The sequence below is a fragment of the Sus scrofa genome, chromosome 9 (genome assembly GCF_000003025.6).
Source record: "Sus scrofa isolate TJ Tabasco breed Duroc chromosome 9, Sscrofa11.1, whole genome shotgun sequence".
Lineage (NCBI taxonomy): Eukaryota > Metazoa > Chordata > Mammalia > Artiodactyla > Suidae > Sus > Sus scrofa.
In genome coordinates, this window is record NC_010451.4 from 1,554,534 (window position 1) to 1,582,524 (window position 27,991).

Genomic DNA, 27,991 nt, shown 5'->3' on the forward strand with positions numbered 1-27,991 from the left:
CTCCAATCTCCTTCCCCTACAATGAGCCACATTCACCCCCTGTTTTCCCAGGTGCTCCTCCAAGAACTGCAGTCAGGTCCAACCCGGATTCCTATGGAGACTCTTCTTTTCCCTGGGGCCCAGTGCACATGAAAGCCTGTGTGCCTTTCAAGAATGTGGTCTCCATTTCCCCCAGTCCTGTGGAGCTCCTGTTCACAAGCCCACTGGCCTTCAATGCCAGATGGTCCAGGGGCTCTTTCTCCCAATGCCAGATGCCAAGGCATGGGGACCTGATGTGGGGCTGAGATATCTCATTTGTGTAGATGAGTCTCTGTGATACAATTACTTTCCAGTCTGTGGGCTTCCCACCCAGTGGGTATGGGGTTGCTTACCTCACTAAATTGCCCCCCACAGTCTTGGATGTGGCCTCCACATAGTTTTCTGGAGTAGGACATCTCTTTGAAAGTTTCCAGTCCATTTGTTTGAAGGGTGTTAAGTATTGGGTTGTAATTTTTTTATTTTTATGAGAGAAGGTGAGCTCCAGTCCTTAAATTCTGCCATCTTAATCTGGTCTCCTGGTAGCTTATTCTTTTGTTTTCTGCATTTTCTAGAGATTAGTTTCCAACATATTAGCTTGATGGGCTACAGTCTTTTTTGTCAATGTTTGTTCAACAGTTATTGTGATTTTGTGTTTATGTGAGAGAAAGTGAGTTCAAGTCCTTCTACTCTGCCATCTTCTCTCTGACCCCTTTCCAAAGCTGGAAGGACTGGAAATTTTCATGGGACCTGGTACTCGGGTAGGGATTCCCAAACAGTAATTGATGAGTTGCTGGAGGCTCGGTGTGGGAAACCCTTTTCTACCATTTCCTTTGTGCTTCATTATTTTAACTCGTTTATAGGGTGCCGGGTGCAGAGTTCTTGCCCCTGGTACTTCAGACCAGAATTCTCACTATGAGATGGCTGCTCCTGACACCTCAGCTGGGCCATCCTTGTGACAAGAGCTGTGCACATACTGATTCAACCTGGCGGCAGGCCATTTTCCAACCTACTGTCTTGAGTTTGGGTTATATATGTCTTTTTTAATGTGCCAACTATTTTGAATGATGTTCTGGATGTCATGAAGTATACGTTATATTATAGAAAGTCTGGATTGTGTAATAACATTCTCAAACATAGCCATTGCATGAATGTACCACTGTTTCTTCACTTGTTTATTCAATAATGGACTTTTGGGTACTTTCTAGTTTTTGGCAATTGTGAATAAAGCTTCTGTGAATATCTCCATGCAAGCCTTTGTGTGGATATGTTTTTATTTCTCTTGGACAAAAATCTTAAGATCATAATTGCTAGGTGTTATGGTTAGCATATGTTTCTTAGAAAGAGCAAAATTGTTTTTCAAATGGCTGCACCATTTTCCATTCCAGCCAGTATTTTATTCAGTTCTGTTTGCTTTGTGTCCTTTCTCGCATTTGGTATTGTCAGTTAAAAAAAAAGCTATTCTAATGTGAGTGTAGCCTTAGCACGTTTATTTTAGTTGGTACTTCCCTATTGACTGATTGTGTTCAGAATCAATTTCAAGTTCTTTGCTCTATTCATCTGTTGATTATTACTTAGTTTGTTTTCACTCTTGGCCATTGTGGTGTGATGCTGCAATACATGTGGAAGGATAGATATGTATTCAAATTTCTCTTTTCATTTTCTTTATTTATATACCCAAAGGTGGACTTTCTGGATCTTATATGGTTCTACTAGTAATTTTTTTTAAATTTGTATAAGAATTTTTTATCATTTATTTATATATATTTTTTTTTTCTACTGTACAGCATGGTGACCCAGTTACACATACATGTATACATTCTTTTTTCTCACATGTTGTGTTCCATCATAGGTGACTAGACAGAGTTCCCAGTGCTACACAGCAGGATCTCATTGCTAATCCATTCTAAAGGCATATATCCAGACAAAACTGTCCTTAAAAAAGACACATGCACCCACATGTTCATTGCAGCACTGTTCACAATAGCCAAGACATAGAAACAACCCAAATGTCCATTGACAGATGATTGGATTAAGATGTGGTGTGTATATATATATATATATATATATATATATATATATATACACAATGGAATACTACTCAGCCATAAAAAGAACAAAATAATGCCATTTGCAGCAACATGGATGGAACTAGAGACTCGTACCAAGTGAAGTAAGTCTACTAGAAATTTTTTTGAGGGATCCCTATACTGGTTTTTAGATTGTTTTTGTTTCATACCAATTTCCATTTGAACCAGTGGTGTACAAAGTTTTCCTTGTCTCCATACTCTTGCCAGCAGTTGTTACCTCTTCTCTTCTTGATGGCCATTCTAACAGCTGCGAGATGATAACTCAGTGTGGTTTTGATTTGAATTTTCCCAGTGATTAGTAACACGTATTTTTATGTTCCTATTGGCAGTTGAATTTTTCTTTTTTTGGCATTTTGTCTTCTTACAGCCACATCCATGGCATATGGAGTTTCCCAGGCTAGGGGTCAAATCAGAGCTGTAGCCACTGGCCTATACCAGAGCCACTGCAACGCAGGATCTAAGCCACATCAGTGACCTACTCCACAGCAAACTTCAATGCTGGATCCTTAACCTGCTGAGTGAAACCAGTGATCAAACCCACATCCTCATGAATTCCAGTCAGATTTGTTAACCACGGAGCCATGATGGCAAATCCCATATCATTGGATTTCTTGTTCCCTTTTTTGCTTTTAATTCTTTTTTTTTAATGTTGATTTTTATTTTTTTCCATTACAGCTTGTTTACAGTGTTCTGTCAATTTTAAATTTCTTTTTAATTGAAGTATAGCTCATTTATGATATGATATTAGTTCCAGATGTACAGTGTAGTGATTAAGCATTTTTATAAGTTGAATTCCATTTAAAAATATAATTAAAATATTGGCTGTATTCCATAAGCTGCAGAATATATCTTTGTAGCTTGTTTATTTTATATATAGTAGTTTGTGCCCCTTGCTCCAGTACTGCTCTGTTGCCCCTCCCTTTCCCATCTCCCCACACTACCCATTAGTTTGTTCCTTATATGAGACTCTTTCTGTTTTGTTATATTCATTTATGTGTTTTATTTTAGATTCCATATATAAGTGATAACATACAGTATTTGTCTTCCTCTATCTGACTTATTTCAGGAAGCATAATACCCTCTTAATCTATTATGTTGTTGTAAATGTCACAATTCCATCCATTTTTGGGAGAGAGGGCTGTATACTATTCCATTATATACCTATATCCTCATTAAAATTCTCACTGCGTTCCTCTATTATTATCTCTATTTCCGTTAGCATTCTTATTACTCTTGCTTTGAATTCTTTACCTGCTAAGTTGTTTATATGTTTTTCATTAGTTTTTCTCCAGTTTTTTCCCCTGTTCCCTTGTTACGAATCCCTTTGTCTTCTCATTTTGCTTAACTTTCTCTGCCCCTATGAAATTAAGTGAAACAGTTACCTCCTCCCAGTTTTGAAGTGGTGTCTTTGCTGGGGAGCATCTACATGCAGTCTTTGTGTGCTCAGTGACTTTGGTGGGAGACTTGGATCTGAAGGGTGCAGTGGTCATGGCTTTTCCTAGGGTGTGGTGGCAGCCAGCACCTTGGTGGGAATTAGGACTGGAGATGGATGGGCTAAACCAGAGCCTGGTGTGAACAATGGCTTCTCCTGTGGCTTGACCGCAATTACCAGCTTTGTGGGGGGTGTGGCTAGAGCCAGAGGTGTTAGAGCTTCAGCCTGGAGCAAGCGGCAGCTAGTCCCTAGGCACTGTGGCACTCACATCTTGGTGGGTAAAGAAGGAGCATGCAGGTGGAGCCTGCTGCAGGCTGGGGTGGGAAGTGCATGCTATGGCAATCCAGCAGATTAGCCAGAGCTAGAGGCAGATGTGAGGCGGGGTTTCTCCTCTCCTCGATGGCTGTCACTGCCCTACTGGGGGCAGGGTCATGTCCAAAGTTGCTGGAACAGAAGCCCTAAGTGTTGGGTATGAGCTGGCTCTGTTGCAACTGTGTGCTCTCCCTGCTGCCAGGAATAGCACCTATTCCCCAGAGGGGAGCAGTGCCAGAGCTGGAGGCTCTGCCGTGGACATTCATCATGGGCTGCACACTGGGGTGGTCACTGGAACCGGGTTAGAGTCCCACACAGTTAGAGTCTGCTTCCTCTGCCTTGTTCCCGGGAGTGGGCAGGAGGGCATGCGCTCATCACGAGTGGATTCTAGGTTTTGTGCAGCCCTCCTGCACGTCTCAGTGCGGTTCAAACCAGCAAAGGGAAGACATCTTCCCAGGGTCAGAAACCCAGGCTGGGGTGCCCAGTATGTGGTTCCAACAGCTCGTTCCCCCAGGAGGATGTCCAGCCCATGAAATCCCCTCCTCCCCTGTGTCAGCTCCCAGGTGCACTGGTCCTGATCTGACTCTTCCCTCCCTCCCTGACTCCTGGGGATCTTCTTCTGCCGCCTTGAGTGTACGAGCGTTCCTGTGAGTCTCCAGTTCGTTTTCAGTGAGAAGTCCTCCACAGGCAGATGGATTTTCAGAACGTTCCTGGGGGAGGTGAGCCCCGTGTCTTCCCACTGCACCACGCTGATCTCCTTCTGTTCAGCCCCTCATGTGTATGTCTGATCCTGATTTCTGCTCTGTGCTACTAGATGTATGCCTTTGGCAGAAACAGGCATCTTAAGCTTAGGGAGGCCAACTAGGAAATATCGACTCCTGCTCCCATAGCACCCGTGAAACATTCCCTTGTGATGCTGAGAGAGATGAAAACATGGACAACTTCTCTGCTGTGTCTCGTCTTAAGAGGTGCCGTCCGATTTCCCCTTGCGTTTGGACGGGTCTCGTTGGCATGCGTACACAGGGAATACCGTGGAAATAATGATCTGGGAATGTTGCATCTCAGTGACGAGAGCCTTTGTGGCCCTGCCTGGGTCTGCTGGAGGATTTCCTCCTGGAGCTCATGGCTGCCCCGTGGAAGTTTGACTACCCCCATGAAAACCACGTGGAGAACTCTGAGAGAACATGCTGGGGTGGGGGGGGTGCTTGCTAAGCCCTGCCTTCAACTCCCCCCACACCCGCCTCATTTGGCAGCAGGCATGGGAATGAAATCATGTTGGGTCCTCCAGCCTGGGCCAGCCACCTACTGAACACATGAGCCATTCCAGTGGTGCCACCAGGGGCAGAAGCCTGAACCCCTGCAGTCTTCTCACAGCCAATTCTTGCCTAACTTCCTCAACCACGACATCCTAACATAGAGTCCGATGGTTGAGGCTTTAAACACTAAGGTTTGGGGCAGTGTGTTTGCAGCACAGAACACCAGCTCCCCCTGCGACACCTGGGAGGGAGAGTTTGCTGTAACGGAGGCCCAAATCCTGTGGCAGTTGCTCTGGGGCTGGAGGGTGGGGTAGAAGCTGAAGGAGCCTTAGGGAGCCTTCTAGGGATAGCTAGAAATTTCTTATAGAGATGGTGAGGGCTCGTGGGATAGTGTGGAAAATATAGTTTGAAAGGTAAGGGAGAGAAGACACTTGTGAGGTAGCTGTGGAATTCTTAACAGTATTGTCATCTGGGATAAACTGTAAAGGGCCCCTAGTATATTCTTAGATTTTGCTGGGAAGATTTCCTGGAAGAAGATACAAATTCCATCCAGTGTATTTTATATACTGCAGCTGCTCAACTGTGGTGTATAAAATGCTATATGGAAAGTTAAGAATGATTTTTTTTGAGTCTTGAGGAAAGTTTAGGAAAGTATTTAAGGGAGCAATGTCTTGCTCCGTTTGAATAGAAGGCTATTTCTCATTCCCCATAGCTTCCAGAAAACTCTTCTCCAGGTAAGAGAGGCCTCCAAATCAAAGATCCGACCCACACTGGAGCTGTAAGTGTCTTTGTCAAAATCTCGGGAAGATTTAAGGCCCACTGTCACTTTCAGCTGTATGAAAGTAATTGTAGGAGCCTTAATGGCAGGTTTCATGGACACTCTCAAAAGTAAGGCTTTCAGAATCGTGATGGACGTTTCTCACAGCAGCCCCTCAATTCTCCAAAGAAAGCATTATTTGGATTTTGCCTAATTGAATAGATTTTTTCACTCTAAACAATATTCAAGGAATTATTGTTGATTTTGGTTAATTGAATAGATTTCAATTTGAAACACAGAAAGCCATTCAAATTAAAACAGTTTTATTGATAAAATTCACATGCCCACAGTTCACCCATTTAAAGTGTGAAAAAAGTATTTCATAGGTCCATGCAACCATCACCATGGTCAATTTAAGACCATTTTCATCTCCTGATAAAAAATCCTCCATCCTTTAGTTCACACCACAACCCACGTTTTCTTGAGTCTGGATGGCGTTAGTGGTTGTTTCATCAAGTGGAAGACAGTGCAAATGATGTTCTGGGTCTCCCGAGGCTGCGTCATAGGAGACACTGCAGCTTCCTTTGACTCCCAGGGCGCTTGCTCTGTGAGTCCTGAGCCAGCATGTGAGAAATTCAACTGCTCTGCTTGTAAGATCATAAGGAGAGCCTCTTAGACTCTGTGGGGAAGCAGAGGCTTTCAGCCAATGCTCCAAGTTGTCAAGCATGAGAGTGAAGCCACCTTGGACTCTCTAGACATGCCCACCTGCCACCCGATTATCACTAAGTGACGCTTGTTGATGCATGTGGAGCAAAAGAAATACTGAGCCCAGCCCAGCATTCAAAGCTCACCAGATAGTGTAATGTTATAAAGCTCTTTTGAGTGATTGGTTCTGCAGACATAGATAACCTGCATATCACTTTTCTTCAGCTAAGACCTGAATTATCTAAGCCCCACATTTCTGAGGTCCCCTCAATTCCTTCCTTTAGTTTTCATATCCCTCCCTAATTCATCAGCAAGTGTGGTCCTTCACCGAAAGCACATCTTGAGTAGGTGAATTTCTCTCTAACTACCCAGCAAGTGACCTAGCCCGGAGCACCACCATCTCAGATCTCGACTCATAACCTCACTTCCTGTTTAAAAATAAGTTTTTTTTATTTTTTTTTTTATTTTCCCACTGTACAGAAAGGGGGTCAGGTTATCCTTACATGTATACATTGCAATTACAGTTTTTCCCCCACCCTTTCTTCTGTTGCAACATGAGTATCTAGACATAGTTCTCAATGCTATTCAGCGGGATCTCCTTGTTAATCTATTCTAGGTTGTGTCTGATAAGCCCAAGCTCCCGATCCCTCCCACTCCCTCCCCCTCCCATCAGGCAACCACAAGTCTCTTCTCCAAGTCCATGATTTTCTCTTCTGAGGAGATGTTCATTTGTGCTGGATATTAGATTCCAGTTATAAGTGGTATCATATGGTATTTGTCTTTGTCTTTCTGGCTCATTTCACTCAGGATGAGATTCTCTAGTTCCATCCATGTTGCTACAAATGGCATTATGTCATCCTTTTTTATGGCTGAGTAGTATTCCATTGTGTATATATACCACATCTTCCTAATCCAATCATCTGTCGATGGACATTTGGATTGTTTCCATGTCCTGGCTATTGTGAATGGTTCTGCAATGAACATGTGGGTGCATGTGTCTCTTTTAAGTAGAGTTTTGTCTGGATAGATGCCCAAGAGTGGGATTGTGGGGTCATATGGAAGTTCTATGTATAGATTTCTAAGGTATCTCCAGACTGTTCTCCATAGTGGCTGTACCAGTTGACATTCCCACCAACAGTGCAGGAGGGTTCCCTTTTCTCCACAGCCCCTCCAGCACTTGTTATTTGTGGATTTATGAATGATGGCCATTCTGAATGGTGTGAGGTGGTATCTCATGGTAGTTTTGATTTGCATTTCTCTTATAACCAGCGATGTTGAGCATTTTTTTCATGTGTTTGTTGGCCATCTGTGTATCTTCTTTGGAGAAATGTCTATTCAGGTCTTTTGCCCATTTTTCCATTGATTGATTGTTTTTTTTGCTGTTGAGTTGTATAAGTTGCTTGTATATTCTAGAGATTAAGCCCTTGTCAGTTGCATCATTTGAAACGATTTTCTCCCATTCTGTAAGTTGTCTTTTTGTTTTCTTTTGGGTTTCCTTTGCTGTGCCAAAGCTTTTCAGTTTGATGAGGTCCCATGGGTTTATTTTTGCTCTAATTTCTATTGCTTTGGGAGACTGACCTGAGAAAATGTTCATGATGTTGATGTCAGAGAGTGTTTTGCCTATGTTTTCTTCTAGGAGTTTGATGGTGTCCTGTCGTATATTTAAGTCTTTCGGCCATTTTGAGTTTATTTTTGTGCATGGTGTGAGGGTGTGTTCTAATTTCATTGCTTTGCATGCAGCTGTCCAGGTTTCCCAGCAATGCTTGCTGAATAGACTTTCCTTTTCCCATTTGATGTTCTTGCCTCCCTTGTCAAAGATTAATTGACCATAGGTGTCAGAGTTTATTTCCGCATTCTCTATTCTGTTCCATTGGTCTGTCTGTCTGTTTTGATACCAGTACCACACTGTTTTGATGACTGTGGCTTTGTAGTATTTCTTGAAGTCTGGGAGAGTTATGCCTCCTGCTTGGTTTTTGTTTCTCAGGATTGCTTTGGCGATTCTGGGTGTTTTGTGGTTCCATATAAATGTTTGGATTGTTTGTTCTAGTTCTGTGAAAAATGTCCTGGGTAATTTGATAGGGATTGCATTGAATCTGTAGATTGCTTTGGGTAGGATGGCCATTTTTACAATATGGATTTTCCCAATCCAGGAACATGGAATATCTTTCCATTTCTTTACATCTACTTTGATTTCTTTGATTAAAGTTTTATAGTTCTCGGCATAGAGGTCCTTTACCTCCTTGGTCAGTTGTATTCCGAGGTATTTGATTTTGTGAGGTACAATTTTAAAAGGTGTCATATTTTTGTATTCCTTTTCTAATGTTTCATTGCTGGTATACAGAAATGCAACTGACTTCTGAATGTTAATCTTATATCCTTCTACTTTGCTGAATTTATTAATCAGTTCAAGGAGTTTTGGGGTTGAGTCCTTAGGGTTTTCTAGGTATAGAATCATGTCATCTGCATACAGTGACAGTTTGATCTCTTCTCTTCCTATATGGATGCCTTTTATTTCTTTTGTTTGTCTAATTGCTGTGGCTAGGACTTCCAAAACGATGTTGAAGAGCAGTGGTGAGAGTGGGCATCCCTGTCTTGTTCCAGATTTGAGTGAGAAGGCTTTCAGTTTTTCCCCATTGAGTATTATATTTGCTGTGGGTTTATCCTAAATGGCTTTGATTATATTCGGGAATGTTCCCTCTATACCCACTTTGGCGAGGGTCTTGATCATGAATGGATGTTGAACTTTGTCAAATGCTTTTTCTGCGTCTATTGAGAGGATCATATGATTTTTGACCTTTTTTTTGTTAATGTGGTGTATGATGCTGATTGATTTGCGTATGTTGAACCATCCTTGTGAACCTGGGATGAACCCAACCTGGTCATGGTGTATAATTTTTTTGGTATGTTGTTGGATTCAGTTGGCTCAGATTTTGTTGAGAATTTTTGCATCTATATTCATCAATGATATTGGCCGATGGTTTTCTTTTTTGGTGGTATCTCTGCCTGGTTTTGGAATGAGGGTGATGGTGGCCTCATAGAATGTCTTTGGGAGTATTCCTTCTTCTTCAACCTTTTGAAAGAGTTTAAGGAGGATGGGCACCAATTCCTCTTTATATGTTTGATAGAATTCACCTGTGAAGCCATCTGGTCCTGGACGTTTATTTGTAGGGAGTGATTTTATGACCTCTTCAATTTCATTTCTAGTGATCGGTCTGTTCAGTTGGGCTGTTTCTGCTTGATTCAGTTTTGGCAGGCTGTAAGATTCTAGAAAATTGTCCATTTCTTCCAGATTGTCAAACTTGTTGCCGTATAGTTGTGCATAGTATTCTCTTATGGTTTTTTGTATTTCTGCTGTATCCGTTGTGATTTCTCCTTTTTCATTTATAATTTTGGTGATTTGGGTTCTTTCTCTCCTCTTTTGAGTGAGTCTGGCCAGGGGTTTGTCAATTTTGTTCACCTTTTCAAAGAAGCAGGTGTTGGTTTTATTAATTTTCTCTATTGTTTTTTGAGTCTCTATTTTATTGATTTCTTCTTTGATCTTTATAATTTCCTTCCTTCTGCTGACTTTAGGACTTTTTTGTTCTTCTTTTTCTAATTCGGTTAGGTGGAGGGTTAAGTTGTCAATTTGGGATCTTTCTTCTTTTTTGAGAAAGGCCTGGATTGCTATAAATTTCCCTCTGAGCACTGCTTTCACAGCATCCCATAGATTTTGAGAGGTTGTGTCTTCATTATCATTTGTTTCAAGGTAGTTTTTAATTTTCTTCTTGATTTCCTCATTGACCCATTGGTGTTTTAGTAGCATGTTGTTTAGTCTCCATGCAGTAGGTTTTTTCTCATTTCTTTTCCCATGGTTGATTTCTAATTTCATGGCATTGTGGTCAGAGAAGATACTTGAGATAATTTCTATGCTCCTAAATTTATTGAGATTCGCTTTATGTCCCAATATGTGGTCGATTCTTGAGAATGTTCCATGAGCATTTGAGAAGAATGTGTATTCTGAATTTTTGGATGTAGTGTCCTTGTCCTGAAGATATCAATTAAGTCTATCTTTTCTATTGTTTCCTTTAGGATCTCTGTTGCTTTATTGGTTTTCTGTCTAGAGGATCTGTCCATTGATGTGAGGGGGGTATTTAGGTCTCCTACTATGATTGTATTCTCATCAATATCTCCCTTTATGTCTGTTAATATTTGTTGTATGTATCTGGGTGCTCCTATGTTTGGGGCATATATGTTGATGATAGTAACATCCTCTCCTTGGATGGCTCCCTTAATCATTAAATAGTGTCCTTCTTTGTCTTTCTTTATGTCTTTTGTTTTAAAGTCTATTTTGTCTGATATGAGCATTGCAACTCCTGCTTTTCTGTCTTGTCTATTGGCGTGAAATATTTTTCCCCACCCTTTCACTTTCAATCTATATGTATCTTTTGTCCTAAGGTGAGTTTCTTGTAGGCAGCATATTGAAGGTTTTTGCCTTTTTCTCCACTCAGCCACTGTGTGTCTTTTGATTGGGGCATTAAGTCCATTGACATTTAAGGTGATAATTGATAGATGATTATTTATTGCCATTTGAACCTCGTGTTCCAGTTGATTCTATGGTTCTCCATTCTCCCTTTCTTTCTTTTTTTTTTTTTTTGGTTGGATTGTCTCCTGTTATTATCTGCTTGAGTGTGTTTTTTTTTTTCATTTTTTGCAAATGCAATATTTGGTTTTGGCTTGTGATTGCCCTGTTTTTTAAGTATGCTAACCCCTTCCCATAATTGTGTGTTTTAGCCTGATGGTCCTGTAAGTTCAAACACTTCATTATTATATTAAAATTAAGAAGAGAGACATACATACAAGCAAAAAGGGTTATTTACCTCCTGACATCCCTTGCCCACATTTTATGGTTTTGATGACTCTTTTATTTTTTCCTTTTTAATGTTATTTTGTTTGAAGCATGTTCATGATTAAATCTGTATGCTGGCTTATTTGAGTGACTGCTCTCTGATTGCGGTTTCCTCAGTCCTAGTTCTTTCTCTTCTCTTTTTTTTTTCTTTTCTTTTTTCTTCCCTTTCCTTCCTTTCTTTTTGGTTTAGAGAAGCCCTTTCAATATTTCCTTTAACCTGGGTTTTGTGTTGCTGTATTCTTTAAGTTTTTGTTTGTTGGGAAAAATTTTTATTTCCCCTTCTATTTTAAATGATATTCTTGCTGGATAGAGTATTCTAGGTTGCATATTTTTTCCTTTGAGCACTTTAAATATCTCTTGCCGTTCCCTCCTGGCCTGTAGTGTTTCTGTAGAGAAATCAGCTGATATTCTTATGGGGGTTCCCTTGTAGGTAACATTCTGTTTTTCTCTTGCTGCCTTGAGGATCCTCTCTTTATCACTAACTTTTGCCATTTTTATTATGATGTGTCTTGGTGTGGGTCTGTTTGGGTTCAGTTTGTTTGGGGCCCTCTGTGCTTCTTGTATCTTGAATCCAGTATCCTTTAGATTTGGGGAGTTTCCATCGATAATTTCTTCAAATATATTTTCCATCCCCTTATCTTTTTCTACTCCTTCTGGAATTCCTATTATGTGTAGATTGGCCCGCTTTATATTATCCCATAGGTCTCTTATATGGCTTTCCAATTTTTTGATTTGGTTTTCTGTCTGTTGACCAGATTGAGTGATTTCCATTATTCTATCTTCCATATCACTCATTCATTCTTCTGCATTATTCATTCTGGTTTTTACTGCCCCTAGTTCAGTTTGCATCTCTGCAAATGAATGTTCTAGTTTTTCTTGGCTCCTCCTTATATTTTCTAGTTCCTTTCTGAGGGTATCTGCATTACTGTTCATATCTTCTCTTAATTCCTTCAGTATTTTCAGTATTTCTCTTTTGAACTCCAGGTCTGTCTGACTGCAGAGATCTGTTTCATTGTTGACTGTTTTAGGTGAGTTCTCCTGTTGGTTTGACTGGGGGTGGTTTCTCAGCTTCTTCATCTTGCTTGTTGTTTTCTTTCTCCTGAGGGAGTTGTACTCTCCGTGATCGGGCAGTGTTTGCCTTGTCACTGCCGTGGAATATTTCCTGAGGGCTGGTGTAGTTGGTCAATCTTTTTTGAGGCAGTGTGACTATTCTGGAGTGTTGATGGGGCTAACAGTGTTTCTTTGAAGCAAAGGAGGACTTCCTGAGGGCAGACAGGACTGGGAGGTCCACCCCACGATGGTAGCAGATTTCACTTGGTCATGCAGAGCTTGCTCTGGTGTTTTTAGGCTGTGGGGTTCTTGCAGGGAGTTGGCGGTGTTGGGAAGCTGCTCTTCAGGGGTGCATCACCCCCTGGGGGCTGGAGCAGCTATCTGGGTCACTGAGAACCTAAGAGGCTCTCTCCTTGGGCAGCCCAACTCAGAAGGAGGGCCTGAGAATGTAGGCGGTTCTTTTCACAGTCTGGCCGAGCTTGTTGCAGCTTTTCTGGGCTGCAGGGGCTCTTCCAGGGGGCTGGTGGTGCTGAGAAGTTATTTCTTGGGAGTGGGGCACCCCCTGGGAGCTTGGGCAGGTAGCAGGGCCCTTGGAGACCCAAGAGGCTCCTCCCCAGGGCAGCCCAACTCAGAAAAACCATCTGAGATCTTTTCCTGACTCGGCCAGGCTTGTTGCAGCTTTTCTGGGGTGCAGGGGGTCCTGCCTGGAGCTGGCAGTCCTATGCAGCTGATCCACTAGGTCTCAGCACCCCCTGGGGTCTTGGGCGGGTAGCCGGGCCCGTGGAGACTCAAGAGGCTCCTCCCCAGGGCAGCCTGATTCAGAAAGACCGTCTGAGATCTTTTCCTGACTCGGCCAGGCTTGTTGCAGCTTTTCTGGGGTGCAGGGGGTCCTGCCTGGAGCTGGCAGTCCTATGCAGCTGGTCCACTAGGTCTCAGCACCCCCTGGGGTCTTGGGCGGGTAGCCGGGCCCTTGGAGACCCAAGAGGCTCCTCCCTGGGGCAGCCCATCTCAGAAAACCGTCAGAGAATTCCGCCAATCTATTCACGGCCTGGCTAGGCTTGTTCTAGCTTTTCTGGGCTGCAGGCCTTTTCTCGGGGGCTGGTGGTGTTTGGTGCTGCTCTGTGGAAGTGTAGCCCCTCCAAAGGGCAAGCAGGCCTGTGCAGGGACAGCCCCTGCGGTGGTAGGCTTCAGGCAATTGTTGAGGCCAGCCCTCCTGGATGGCAGGCAGCCCCAGGTTCGGAGAGAGCGTAGGGGGTGGCGGGGGTGGGGGGAGGGAATGCACTGGGAAGCACAGCTTTCTGCTAGCTAGCGGACCTGTAACTTGCTGTGGCGTGGGGGGTATTCTATGGGGACCCACCCCTTCTTCTCTCCCCTCCCCAGCACAGGCGCAGACCAGGCTCTTCTCCCAGGTTCCCTCTGATGTGGCTTTCCACTTCCCCGCCCCTAGAGTATTGCTCCCTTCCTCTGTGACAGCTTTGTTTTCTAGTCTCCCAGGCAGTCTCTGCCCCGTCAAATGGTTTCTAGACCTCCCAAGCAGTTTCCACTCTGCCCCGCCCCCCTAGCCCGGGGACTAATCTCTGGAGCCGAGGTCTCGGTGCCCAGCCCCCCCAGGCATCCCCCGGCCCTTTCTCGGGGACTAACCTTCGGAGGTGAGGTCTTGGTGCCCAGCCCCCACCCAGGCGTCCCCCGGCCCTTTCCTGGGGACTAACCTCTGGAGCGGAGATCTCGGTGCCCAGCCCCCACCCAGGCGTCTCAATTTTTGGTGACTCTGCCCGTATTTCAGATGGTTCGTTGGGTTCTTGATCGGTTTTTCCGTACTCCGACTTACTGCTACACTCTTCTCTGCATCTGGAGATTCCTCCGGTTCGTTTGATCTTTCCCCCGGTAGGTGACTTTCCAGGGTGCGGGATCCCTTTCTCCTCCGCAGTTCCCTTTCGGGAGTGCCCGTCCCGCTCGAATTCACCTTCTCTCACTCTCCTCTTTTCTCCCATTCTGCCCAATAATGTCACGAACTTCTTGCTGTTATTGGAGTTTAGGTTCCTCTGCCAGCGATTGGTTGCTGTTCTGTGTGAGTCATTTATTCTGTAGATGTGCTTTTTTTGTTGTGTTTGTGGGAGAGGGCAAGCGTGTCCCCCTACTCCCCCGCCATCTTGTCCTCTCCATCTAAAAATAAGTTTTAACTTTTATTTAATTTTTTCTCATTTCTTACGAAAGTGTAGTTGATTTACAATGTTGTACCCATTTCTCCTCTCTGCAAGATGACCCAGTCATACATGTATATATACATTCCTTTCCTTATGTTATCTTCCATCATGGTCTATCCCAAGAGACTGGATGTAGTTCCCTGTGCTGCACAGTAGGACCTCATTGCTGATCCATTCTAAGTGTAATAGTTAGCATCTACCAACTCCAAATTCCCTGTTCATCCTGCCTCCTGCCCACGTCCCCTTGGCTCCAACAATTCTTTTCTCTCTGTCTTTGAGTCTGTCTTGTAAATAGGTTTATTTATGCCCTATCTTCGATTCCACATTTAGGTGATATCATGTGGTATTTGTCTTTCTCTTTCTGACTTCCTTCACCTAATATGAGAATCTCAAGTTGCCTCCAGATTGATGAAAATGGCATCATCTTGTTCTTTCTTTATAGCTGGGTAGTGTTCCATTGTGTATACATACCCCCTTTTCTAACCCATTCATCTGTTGATGGACATTCAGGCTCTCTCCGTGTCTTGGCTGTTGCAAAGAGTGCTGTTGCTGGGTCATACTGTAGTTCCAGATTTATTTATTTATTTATTTATTTTTTATTATTTTCCCACTGTACAACAAGGGGGTCAGGTCATCCTTAGATGTATACATTGCAATTACAGTTTTTCCCCCACCCTTTGTTCTGTTGCAACATGAGTATCTAGACATAGTTCTCAATGCTATTCAGCAGGATCTCCTTGTAAATCTATTCTAGGTTGTGTCTGATAAGCCCAAGCTCCCGATCCCTCCCACTCCCTCCCCCTCCCATCAGGTACCACAAGTCTCTTCTCCAAGTCCATGATTTTCTCTTCTGAGGAGATGTTCATTTGTGCTGGATATTAGATTCCAGTTATAAGTGGTATCATATGGTATTTGTCTTTGTCTTTCTGGCTCATTTCACTCAGGATGAGATTCTCTAGTTCCTTCCATGTTGCTACAAATGGCATTATGTCATCCTTTTTTATGGCTGAGTAGTATTCCATTGTGTATATATACCACATCTTCCTAATCCAATCATCTGTCGATGGACATTTGGATTGTTTCCATGTCCTGGCTATTGTGAATGGTTCTGCAATGAACATGTGGGTGCATGTGTCTCTTTTAAGTAGAGTTTTGTCTGGATAGATGCCCAAGAGTGGGATTGTGGGGTCATATGGAAGTTCTATGTATAGATTTCTAAGGTATCTCCAGACTGTTCTCCATAGTGGCTGTACCAGTTGACATTCCCACCAACAGTGCAGGAGGGTTCCCTTTTCTCCACAGCCCCTCCAGCACTTGTTATTTGTGGATTTATGAATGATGGCCATTCTGAATGGTGTGAGGTGGTATCTCATGGTAGTTTTGATTTGCATTTCTCTTATAACCAGCGATGTTGAGCATTTTTCTCATGTGTTTGTTGGCCATCTGTGTATCTTCTTTGGAGAAATGTCTATTCAGGTCTTTTGCCCATTTTTCCATTGATTGATTGTTTTTTTTGCTGTTGAGTTGTATAAGTTGCTTGTATATTCTAGAGATTAAGCCCTTGTCAGTTGCATCATTTGAAACGATTTTCTCCCATTCTGTAAGTTGTCTTTTTGTTTTATTTTTGGTTTCCTTTGCTGTGCAAAAGCTTTTCAGTTTGATGAGGTCCCATGGGTTTATTTTTAGATTTCTGAGGAGCCTCCATACGGTTTTCCATAGTGGTTGCATCAAATTCCATTCCCAGCAGCAGTGCAGGATGGTTTCCTGTGCTGCACACCCTCTCCAGAATTTGTAGTGTGTAGACTTTTTTATGATGGCCATTCGGAATGGTGTGAGGTGGTATGCCATCGCAGATGTTCATTTCTCTAGTAATTGGTGATATTGATCATTTTTTCATATGCCTCCTGGCTATCCATGAGTCTGCTTTGGAGAAATGTCTATTTAGTTCTTCTGCCTATTTTTCATTTGGATTCTTTTTTGTTGTCGAGTTGTTTGTGTATCTTGGAGATGAAGCTCTTGTCAGTTGCATCATTTGCAACTATTTTCTCCCATTCCATAGGTTGTCTTTTTGTTTTTTGTTTTTTGTTTTTGTTTTGTTTTCCTCGGCTATGCAAAACTCATTGGTTTGTTTAGGTCACACCTGTTCATTTTTACTTTTATTCCTAATGCCTTGGGTGCCCGATCTAAGAAAACATTCCTATAGTTTATGTCAGGGACCCATCTAATTTTTCATAATCCATTTTCTGATTAGCAACCAGAGGTGTTTAATAAGATTAAATTCGGTTAGAAGTCTTTTAAACCCATTTAATGGATTTCATTCTTTTTGGCATAAAGTTCACTTTTCCATGGCTGATGAAGCTCCTCCCCATAATCAATCCTTTCTGTGTACACCTCTCCTCCTGGTTTCCCATGGTCTCTTTATTTTTGGAGAATATCAGGGTCCTTGCCCTTGCAGTTGTCTGTTTAGCACCCCCTCCCACCCCCACTCTCCATATTGATGGGTGTTTCTTACCTTTCAACTTTCTACTCAACTGTCACATCCTCCAGGTGGCCTTCCTCGGTCACACTCTTTATGGAAAATCCACCAACACCGCCAGAGTTACCCTTTATAAGTCGTATCAACCCAGTTCACTTGTCTCTTCCAACCACCTATACGTTCTGTGTTTATATTGTTTAAATTCCCTAGAGTTTCCCCACCAAAATAGAACTGCATGGAAACTCAGTTCTTTTCCTCAGTATATCTCTGTTCCATTTATCAACATAAATCCATTGCCTAGTGGTTCCTAGAATTTCATAAAGTCTCCACCAGTCCTTTTTAAATTAATAGATGGATGACTGTCCCACATCCGTGGTTGTAACAGTACGTAAAGGAACTGACCAAATATTCGTCTTGGGCTTTGAGTTCACACTGGCAGGAATGATCAGTGTTTGAGGCCCCTGTTCCACCTTCTGCCTGAATTACTCATGAACGTGCCAAGGGGTAGATGTCAGTCTGAACAGATTTGGGCATTAATGTCTGTCACTGATCTTTGACTTGAATCAACTCTCCATTATTGATGTTCAAATGGACCTGAGGTGAGACACAGGAGATCTGGGAAGACTCTGACCTCTGAGTTATGGGTCCCCACATCCAGAGAAAGCTAGTCTTGGTACTCAGAACGCAGAGTTCCCATACCTAAGTTCCAGGAAGTCATGGGAGTCAGGATGCACCTGGAACTTTTACAGGACAGTCACCAGTGCTGTGTGCCACAAATCCAGTGTTGGAGTAACATCTGGAAGAGGCTCAAAGCAAGTGATGATTCTGTCTCTTGGCTCAATTCTGTCATTTGCATGAAAGCACGAAGTCATGTGTTGCCGAGACCATTCCTGCCTTTAGAAGCTGACAAGGTCAACTGGAAGCCTGCCAACTGGAATAGCTTCATCTTGGAGGACACTTTCATGTGATATGGTGATGGATTGAGTAGTTATTAATGACCGAATGGGATTCTAGTACTGTTCCAATAGATTTGTTCTTTGATGATCATTTTGCTGTGCGGGGTCCGTAACAGCACATTAGTTAGTGAGCTTTATAAATACATTTACACTATAAATACATCTTTGCTCTCTGTTTCCCAGCTTCTGACAGAGGGCTCCTAAAACCCTTGTAATTCCCTGGATGACAGGAGTGGTAGATGCTCCTCACCTTTTCTTCTATTATTTGGTCTTGGACCATGGTTGCTGATACAGGACTCCTAAATCCTTTAGAATTTCTTGGGTGTCTTCTGTTCTGAGAGTTCTTGGTAGGATCCAGGACAGCTTCAAGCCGGGGTCTGTGCATCGAAAATGGCAAACCGTGATTACAAGTTTGTGCCTTTATTTCCACTTCCGAATCTTCAGGGGGAATGGAGGAGCTTGAAACTGACTTAATATTGATCCTTAGCCTCCATACAAATGCTAAGCTATGGAGAGGAGAGGGTCCATGTCGGTGAGCAGATCCGTGTACCAGGAGGGTGGTGCTCTCCAGCTTCATGGTGATAGAAGCTCCTGCCCTAGGAAGCCCCCAGACCTGGTGCTGTGTGTCTCTGCATGTGGCTGCTCATTTGTCTTTTACAACATCTCTTGTGATAAACTGGTAAGTGTAAGTGAATATTTCTTTGAGTTCTGTGAGACATTCCGGGAAATTATCAGACCTGGGAGAAGGTTGTGGGAAGCCCTGACTTGGTAGCCTATGGACCCATTACTTGTAGTTGTGTCTGAAGGGAGGGGAGTCTGTTGGAACTGAGCCCTTAAGCGTTTGAAGTCTGCCCTGCCGTTCGTGTCACAGTTGATGGAAAGAATAGAGCATCACGTGGATATTCCGACATTTAATGTATTTTGTTTTCCATTTGGTGGGAACAGGGGCAAACGCACCACCCATGTTTTATAAATAATGCTGTGCATGAAGAGTGTTCCATTACCCTCTATTTAATCATTTCAAACGTAGTATCTTTGGTGATTTTTACAGTTTGTTACATAGTTTCCACTTAAATTGTGCAATGATACTATACGTACTATGCATTTCCACTTAGTAGTAGTCAATGAATATTTTCCATTTTGTTGGTTTTCCGATGGTGTTTCTCAGGTGTCATGACTCTCGCTCCACTATGGAGGGACAGGAAATTTTATGATCTAAGACGTGCTTTTAGATGCTTTAAACCATTGTCTTTGTTAAGACTTCTAATACTCCAAAAAAAAAGTCTCTTTGCAATTCAAGTCTATGGTGATGACATAAAAATTGGAATATTACTATGCAAGAAATACATTTAGTACAACCTTTGACAATGGTTCTAGTTTTTGTATGGGTACTGATTTCTTAATAAGTCTAGCTTCCGGAACTCTGGTTGTAGTTAAAACATTAATTACAATGCTTAGAATGAAAAGATCCACTTTTTAATCTCTACAAATAAGGAAGTTGCAATTACACCAAAAAGGAGTTTACTTTTAACGTGTGCATAAATTTGGATATGATTTCAGGCAATTCATATGATTGTGGTGTCCAGACCTGATTTCCTGTGGATGGGAATCAATCCAGTTTTCCCATTCTCACCCTTGTTTTGGGCTCTTGACATCCTCGACCTTGTTGGGGGAAGAGTTTGTTCCAAAGACGAAGCCACAGGGACAGTTTAGGCTTGCTTCTCCTGGTCACATCCACTAGATCAGTAACGGGGCTGAAGTCATTGGCCTGACCGAGTCTTATAGTGTAGAGCAAGAGCAGGGAATCAGAGGACTTGAGTCCATCGGCCTCCAGACAGACTATTGGCTCTCCAAGACTCTCTCAGTAATCTCATCTGTGAATGGAGGTGAATTAATAATACCAGCATCGTGAGGTTGCTGTGAAAACTAAATGAAGAGGCCTTGTGGTTTGGACCCAGACGTTCTGGATTCAGACCTTGGTCCGCCAGCTTCCTAGCTGCCTGATTTTGGATATCTACATGTCTGTGTGCCCCCAGGTGATTCAGGAGCAAAAGAGAAGTGGCAGTACGTCTACTTCGGATTTTGGGGAGAAAGCAACCAGTTCCTATCCCAATGTGCTTAGAGCAGGGTTGGCTACACACTATTGTTTGCTAAAGAAATGAAAGAAAAAGTCCTAGGCACCCACAGGTGTTGATACACGATGGTGACAATTATTGCTATCATTATTTCTGTTTTTAACATGTGTCCCAAACGGTTTACAGGAGTATGAGCGAGAGGGTTAGAAGTGTGATTTCACTTTAAGGACTCAGCCCACAGCATTTGGTAGCCCACAGTAGTGTGATACTGGTAGAATGAAGCAAAAAAGAAGAACAGTTTACAGGTCACTTGAAAGGCTAAGAATGAGTCCTACTGAGATACTCTGAGAGTGGTCTTCCTCAGGGCCTCCTTTACATCTCTGTTCCGGAGGCTGTAGATGAGGGGGTTCAGCATGGGGATCACCACACTGTAGAACACAGAGACCACCTTGTTCTGGTCAGTGGAGTAGCTGGACTTGGGCATCACATAAATGAAGGTAAGACTTCCATAGTAGAGCGTAACGGCTGTGAGATGGGAGGTGCAGGTGGAGAAGGCCTTGTGTCTTCCTTCAGTGGAGGGCATCTTCAGGATGGTGAAGAGGATGCGGATGTAAGAGAGAACTATGACAATTCCTGTGACCACGATGATGGACCCAGAAGAGATGGAAGGGATAATTTCAAGAACAGAGATGTCTGAGCAGGAAAGTTTCACCAAAGGGGAGAATTCACAGAAAAAGTGGTCTATCTGATTTGGTCCACAGAAAGACAGACTCAACAAGCAACTAGTAAATATCCAAGCATTCACACACCCACCCAGATAGGAAGCCCCCAGTAAGAGGACACAGACTCTTGGGGACATGTGGGTGGAATAGACCAGGGGCAAGCTGATGGCCACATAGCGATCATAGGCCATGGTGGCCAGCAGGAAGCCATCAGTTGTCCCAAAGAAGACCACAGAAAAGAACTGGGTCTTTCAGCCAGCGGTTGTGATGGCCACTCCATGTCTAAGGAGTCCTCTAAGCATCACTGGTGTGACTGATGTGGAAATACCACTGTCTACAGAAGACAAATGGCCAAGGAAGAGGTACATGGGGGTGTGAAGCTGGGGACAGCTTTTTATTAAAAGAATTATGCTGACATTGCCTACTAAGGTGACAACATAGATGCCTAGAAATATCACAAAGCAGATGACACCAAGCACAGGATCCTCCGTGAGCCCCAAAAGGATGAACTCTGTCACACTGCTGTGGTTTCCAGCCTCCATCTCTCCTGTGGGTTGTTCCTGTTGAGGGAAATGGGAATATTCCTTTGTTAAAAATAGTGTCATTCTGTACATTTCCAGTTGTCCTTGGTCATTCCTTATACTCATTGACAGTAATTTCGTCCTCTCTCCAGCTTCTAAAAATGGTGCTCTAGATGATTTTTCCCTCTTTCCTCTTTGCATAAAAGAAGAATGATTCCACCTTACTTTTCTTGATCTCTGCTTCATTGTATTCCTTGTATAATATCTCTTTTAAAACACCTCTGCAACCTTGCCTTCTAGGCAAATCTGTCTCCGCAGGTCTAGATCTATTGCTTCCCTTTTCTCTTGGAAGTCTCCAGGTGCAAATGCCACAAATACCTCCAGCACCAAACCATCCTTTCCTTGGACCACTCCGCCTATATTCTGTATCTGTGGAATGACAGCACAATCTACCCAGTCGCTCATGTCTGAAACCCGAGAGCGATCCTAGCCTTCTTCCTCTCATGAGCTACATCTCATAAAACCCTATTGATCTTACCTACAGTTACCTCCCTATTTTATGTGCTCATCGCATTTCCATTCCGATATCCTTACTTTACTTGTGGCCCTGGTCATTATTCTGCTTAAATGATCTCTTCCCCTGCATTTTTCTCATGCCCTTAAAATTTACCGTCTATCTCCCAAAGTGGTCCATTGCTATAGGAAAGAGCAAGTGATACCAAAGAGGTTCTTTTCATCTTTCAGCACTTCCTCCAGCCTCCAGGATGCACCCTGACCTGTTGAGTGCAGCACAGTGCACACATTCTGAGGTCCCTCCTGCCTGTGACACGTTGCTTGTCCCTTGGGATGGTCCCATCCTACCCCTGCACTGATCCAACCTTCCTGAGCTATTTACAGTGCCCCCATGCACACGAGTTCCCCCATGCACTCTGCTCTTTTGCCTTTGCTGCTTTTTCTCCCCCTCGAAGAGCTCTCATCCTCTCAGTACTCTGGGTGACCTCCACTCCTTGATCAAGGTCCTTTCTCTCCAAAGTCTTCTCTGACTTCGGAGGGTTAAGCAGAACACTTTCCCGTGGCTTGACATCGTGCCTTGAAGATGCCTAGATTCCCATTCTTTGCACTAGGTTGTGTTTCATTTTGTGTGTTTTTTGGTTGTTAACAGTACACTGTCCCCAATTTATAAACACTCTCCTCAGTCAGTGTGTGTTCTGTCCCTGTGTAAGGAATAACCTGTGTTTGGATATAAAATATGCTGAGAAGGCTTATGAGGTCAGTTTGTTTCGGATTAGTGTGATAAGGATGCAGTGGGGAACACAAAATGAAAACAATTTAGCTTCCCTGTCCAGAGAATCCAGGTCTTTCAGAGGAGAAAGATGGTGAACTTTTCATTAGTGTATGGAAATTGCATAATTGCAGGATAAGTAAATTAATGGCTTAGGTTGTTTGTAAGTAAAAATCATATATTCATATAATTCAAAAATCCTGGACAATTCAAATTATTCTTCTCCAGTCTGGCTGTAGACACATGAGTCAACTGTTGTAAATTTGGTAATTTATGTTATGAATTTTCCCCTTTTATCTGTTTTAATTTAGGTTTTATAATACTGTAGAAAATTTTAATACAGCTACTTTATTTACATTTTGATAAGAAATTTATGACATCCTTCCTCACATATGTAGTTTCTGAGATCTGCATGATATTTCTGGAGTCTGGACATTAGTCACCCACGGATTTTTGACATGTAACTGTTGACAACTTTTTGCTCTTCAGAACTGATAATCCACAAAACAGGCAGAGCATATGGAGAAGAACATTCCAAAAATATGACTTTTTTAAATGCCTGTACCCATGGCATACAGAGTGTTAAAGAATCTGGTGGTTGTGCTGCTGTAGCCTAGGTCACAGCTGTGGCTCATATTCAGTCCCAGAATTTTCTTCTGTGCTCCAATGTAAATGAATCCCCATGACTTGCAATGGTAAAAATACACAACCATTGTTCACGGTTTTGTTGAGTTCTTGGTTACAGTTTCACTAAAGAGTTTAATACCTTTTCTAGTTTTTGCCATTTGGTCATGGTCATGACAGAGGCAGTCTTTCTTTGTTTCAAAGAAGTCCTGACAAATCAGAATAGATGATAAATTATAAGGGATGACTTGGAATAATTACTGCAGTCCTAAGCAATAGTTTCAGGGTATACTAAAAATTCAGGAAAAGTTATAGAAGTATTTATCAGAATGAGAAAACAGAATTATGGAAATAATTTTAAATCCTTTCAAATGTTATAAAATACAAAATTGTGATTTATTTTAGTGCTCTAAAAATTTTCAGCATAAAATTTTAAGTATAACCATTATTTTTATTTAATTTTCTGGCATATAGAAATAGATTTACATTTTTAATCACCTTACATATTACTTGAAGTTATTCACATTTTCACTAAAATGTATGCCAAAATGTTTCCCAATTTCTTAATTATCTCTGTAACTGAAACGCTGGATGGAATATATGCCCAGGTCCTTAGTATGGCATAATGAAACTTCAAAAATATCACTAATGGCCTTTCTAAATGCATGCCTCAGAGTACCCATCACAGCTCGGTGGTTAATGAACCCAACCAGTATCCATGAGGATGTGGATTCTATCCCTGGTCTCGCCCAGTTGGTTAAGGTATCAGGCATTGCCATGAGCTGTAGCACAGACCTCAAACATGGCTTAGATCTAGCATTGCTGTGGCATAGGCTGCAGCTCTGAAAAAGCAAAAAACAAAAAAAAAAAAGGAAAAAGAAAAAGGAAAGAATGTGTTTGATCTGTTTCATTAATCTTTATAAACTAAATTACTCTAGTGACAGGCTAACGTACTACCAAGGGTGTTAGCTCTATCATGACAAATCTCTAGTCATAGCACTTCATCCCCCATGACTTCAATGGCACAAATCATCTCATTTCTACATCAAAACACTGAAATGTCTGAATAGAGCCAGCACACCTACTGCCTTCCCTTTTCCAAAAGTAAGCCCCCATAGATCCTTTGGGCATTCCACCTGGGGCATAGCTTTCAGATCCCTCACCATTCTCTGGTCAGCCTATGAACAGGCTCTGGTCTGAGGAATGGGACCAAGCACTGGGCAGCATGTGTGCTCTTTGCCCTCTGACCCAAGCAGAGTTCAGTGAGGCCAACCACACCTTCACTCTGGGCTTCTGTCTGTGTGATGGCATCGTGGAGTCTGGAGAGAGAAGATGCAGATCCCGGGCATCCCAGGGGCAATCATTTTCACTTGCACCTGACCCTTCAAATCTCTCTCACTCGCCGTTCTTTCTGTTTGTAAAATGGGAAAAATTGTCCCTATAATGCAGCATTGATGTGAGACTAAAAGAAATGCTATCTATAAAATACTCAGAGGTGTTTACTCATACACATCAGAGTTAAGAAACATTTTAATAAAGTACTTTTGCTGAAGATAAAGTGTTGATAGATTTTCAATGATTTAAAAAGTTTTAGGAGAATAATAGAAATTTTCTTTCAATACATGCCAGGAGCATTTTCAAGTATCCAAAAGACGCCAGGGAGTACCGTGTCTGATGCCGTCTCAGTTCTGGGGTCTGGTGTTCATGGTCAGTGCACAATATGACACCTGCTTCTGGTCCCTCCCTTCCTCTCCACTGGTTACCGTGGTTCTTTCTAGCGCATTGCATCACGACATCCCATCCTGCCTCCCCCACCTGGCACAGGGGTTCTAACTCTCCCCCAACCTTTCCTTCAGGGGATGGGTCTTTTTGATGACAACAGGGGACACGGGGCTCTGTGCCTCATCCAAACTGAACACCAGGGCACTGCTTTCTGATTTCCTGTTCATGGCTGCGGCTACACAAGCTTTCCTGTGACTGTGGCTGCTGAGACTGTCCACACGTTCCTGGGGTCTCCTGGGCAGGCTGGTTTCTGGGCCCAGAAGGACCTTTCTGTGGTACAAACTTTGCTGAGGCCACAGTTCCACAGGGGTCAAGAATGAAAGTTGTTGAGAGAGTTTGGTTTCCTTTTATTTTCTCAATGAATCCATTGAATTTTAAATTATTCAAAGAAGACCCATGACTACTGGACTCACCTTTCAGAGCCAGAGCTGCTGATGTGGATTCTGAAGAGCTCTTAATAGAGAGATGTTTCCCACTATGTTTACAAGTAGCTGTGCACTGAACCTCTGGGAGTGTGAAATGCTGACTGTCGCCCTTCCTCCAGGAGCCCATTACAGACCTTCAGCCAGGGTGAGGGTGGGTGTCTGTGTGTGTGGTGGGAGGGAAGGAAGGCTCTCATAGAACAGGGCAAGTCCCCTGGGCTTTTGTTGCTTCCCCTGTGAGAAGAGGATTCCTGAGTTTGTTCCACAGAAATGGCTTGTAGACTTGTGGCTCATTAAAGTGGCTTCAGCGGACGGTCCAGTTTCTAACCAAAGGTGTATTTGCAAAGATCCTTAGGGACACTTTGTCGAGAGACTTGGAGAAAGAATTCTTGGACTAGAAAGTTGTCTGGAGTTTGGGACCAGCGTCAGTGTTGTCTGTGCTCTAATTTTACCTGTGTAAACAAAAGAGTTCCTTTCACTGAGGACATCAGGTAGTGAGGAAAGCCATGGCGTAACAGGAGCCAGGAAGCAGACACGAAGCCCAGTCCCCTGTCACTCAAAGGGTGTCCCAAGGATGGGTGCTGGTTCTCAAAGTGTTTGTCATCAGTCTGGTATGCAGCAAAGACAGAAATTGGAGGGAGCTCTTAAGCACTGTTGGGGAATTTTGAGAATGTTGATTTAGGTTGTATTGGCTTCAATAATTTAAAAGTTGTATTCATGCATTTGTATTTTAGTTTTCCTCATTTAATGTTTTCAGTGGTCCTAGTTGTATGATCTTCCCCCAAATCACTGATCCATGGGGGCTTTTGGAAAAGTCATCCTTCCTTCAAAAAGTGTCTGAGCAGTATTAGGTGTGGCTTTTGTATTCAGGAGACCTGGGTTCAGTTTGAGGTATATGAGGTCAGGAAAATAGTTTACCCTCTTGGAGAGTCAGGTTCATGGTCTATAAATGGGGCTAAGGATTGGTATCTCATAGGCTGGTCATGAGATTTAAATGGGGTAGCATATAATTAATTATCTGGAAAAGGTATCTGGAGTTAGTGATGTGTTTCAAACGTGAGACAAATAGGAGAAAGTGCCTGGATGTGTCGTCTCTGATCAACACTCACCAGACGCATTCATCCGAGTTGGAAGGAGCCCTGTCACCTTCTGCAAAATATTCTATTTCCTCCTCAGTCCCCAATCCTTCACTTTTGATGTTCATGGCATTCCAGCTACGGCCCCTGCTGTCTGCCCCATTGAGCTCCCTGCTATTCCTCATGCCCTGAGGACTTGTGCTCCTGCATCCCACATCGTCTCTCCATCTCTACCTTTGTCACCAGCAAGGACAACCTCTAACCATTTGAGTATCTCCACGGACAATTTAACCTCTAGTTTCCTTTACTGTCTTGACTCCAATAACGTTTATTTTTCGAGTCGACTTAGGAAACCCTCAGTTATGATGTTTGTTATCGTAAATCTCCCTGAGATTAATCTTTGACTCACAACTTAACTGTATGTCTATAAAACCTCAGTGTTAAAGCTGAAACAGCCACAGACCACCAGAAACCTACCTATAGTCTGACAAACTCAAGGTTATTGGGTCGGTGTAGCGAGGGAGGGCTCTCCAAAAATCGTCTCATGACTCTCAGGAATGGAGAGTAGGTACATACCTTTTAAAAAAATTTCTAAAATTAAAAAATTAACTTACAGTTGATTTGCACATTTTCTTCAATTTCTGTTGTACAGCAAATTGACCCAGTCATAGCCAGTTCCCTGTGCTGAACGGTAGGACCCCCTTGCCCATCCATTCCAAATGTCACCCTTTTCATCCACCAACCCCAGACTCTCCATCCATCCCAGTCCCTACCTGCTCTTCCTTGGCAACCACAAGTCTGCTCACCATGGTCACGGTCATGGAAACCGCCTTGATGTCCTTCGACAGGGGAATGGATTAGGAAGATGTTATACATATATTCAAAGGAATACTACTCAGCTATAAAAAGGACAGAAGAATGCCAGGTGCAGTAGCATGGATGGAACTAGTGATTGTCATACTAAGTGAAGTATGTCAGAAAGAGAAAGACAAATGCCATATGATATGGCTTATATGTGGAATCTAAAATAAGGCACAAATGATCCTAACTACAAACAGAGATAGATCAGGGCCATGGAGAGAGTGTCTTCTTTTTTTTTTTTTTTTTTTGTGCCGTAAGCAAAGTATTGCAAATTTTTGCTACAGCTGCTGCCAGATCTTTAATCCACTAAACCAGTCTTGGGATGAAGCCTGTGCCTCACAGCAGCCCTCTCCACTGCAGTCACATTCCTAACCTGCTGAGCCACAGAGGGAACTCCCAGGTGCATGCTTTTTGAGATATTTAGGTTCTTATTGAAGGATACTGTGTAGGGGATGGAGATTGTTGGGTTTGGTTGTGGACTGGTTGCT

At 42.9% G+C, this 27,991-nt stretch overlaps 2 pseudogenes; one reads left to right on the forward strand and one right to left on the reverse strand.

Annotated features, from left to right (window-relative positions):
- Positions 1-27,991, forward strand: part of LOC110255358 — a 218,355-nt pseudogene that overhangs the window by 79,308 nt on the left and 111,056 nt on the right.
- LOC110255355 lies at positions 20,139-21,477 on the reverse strand (annotated as a pseudogene).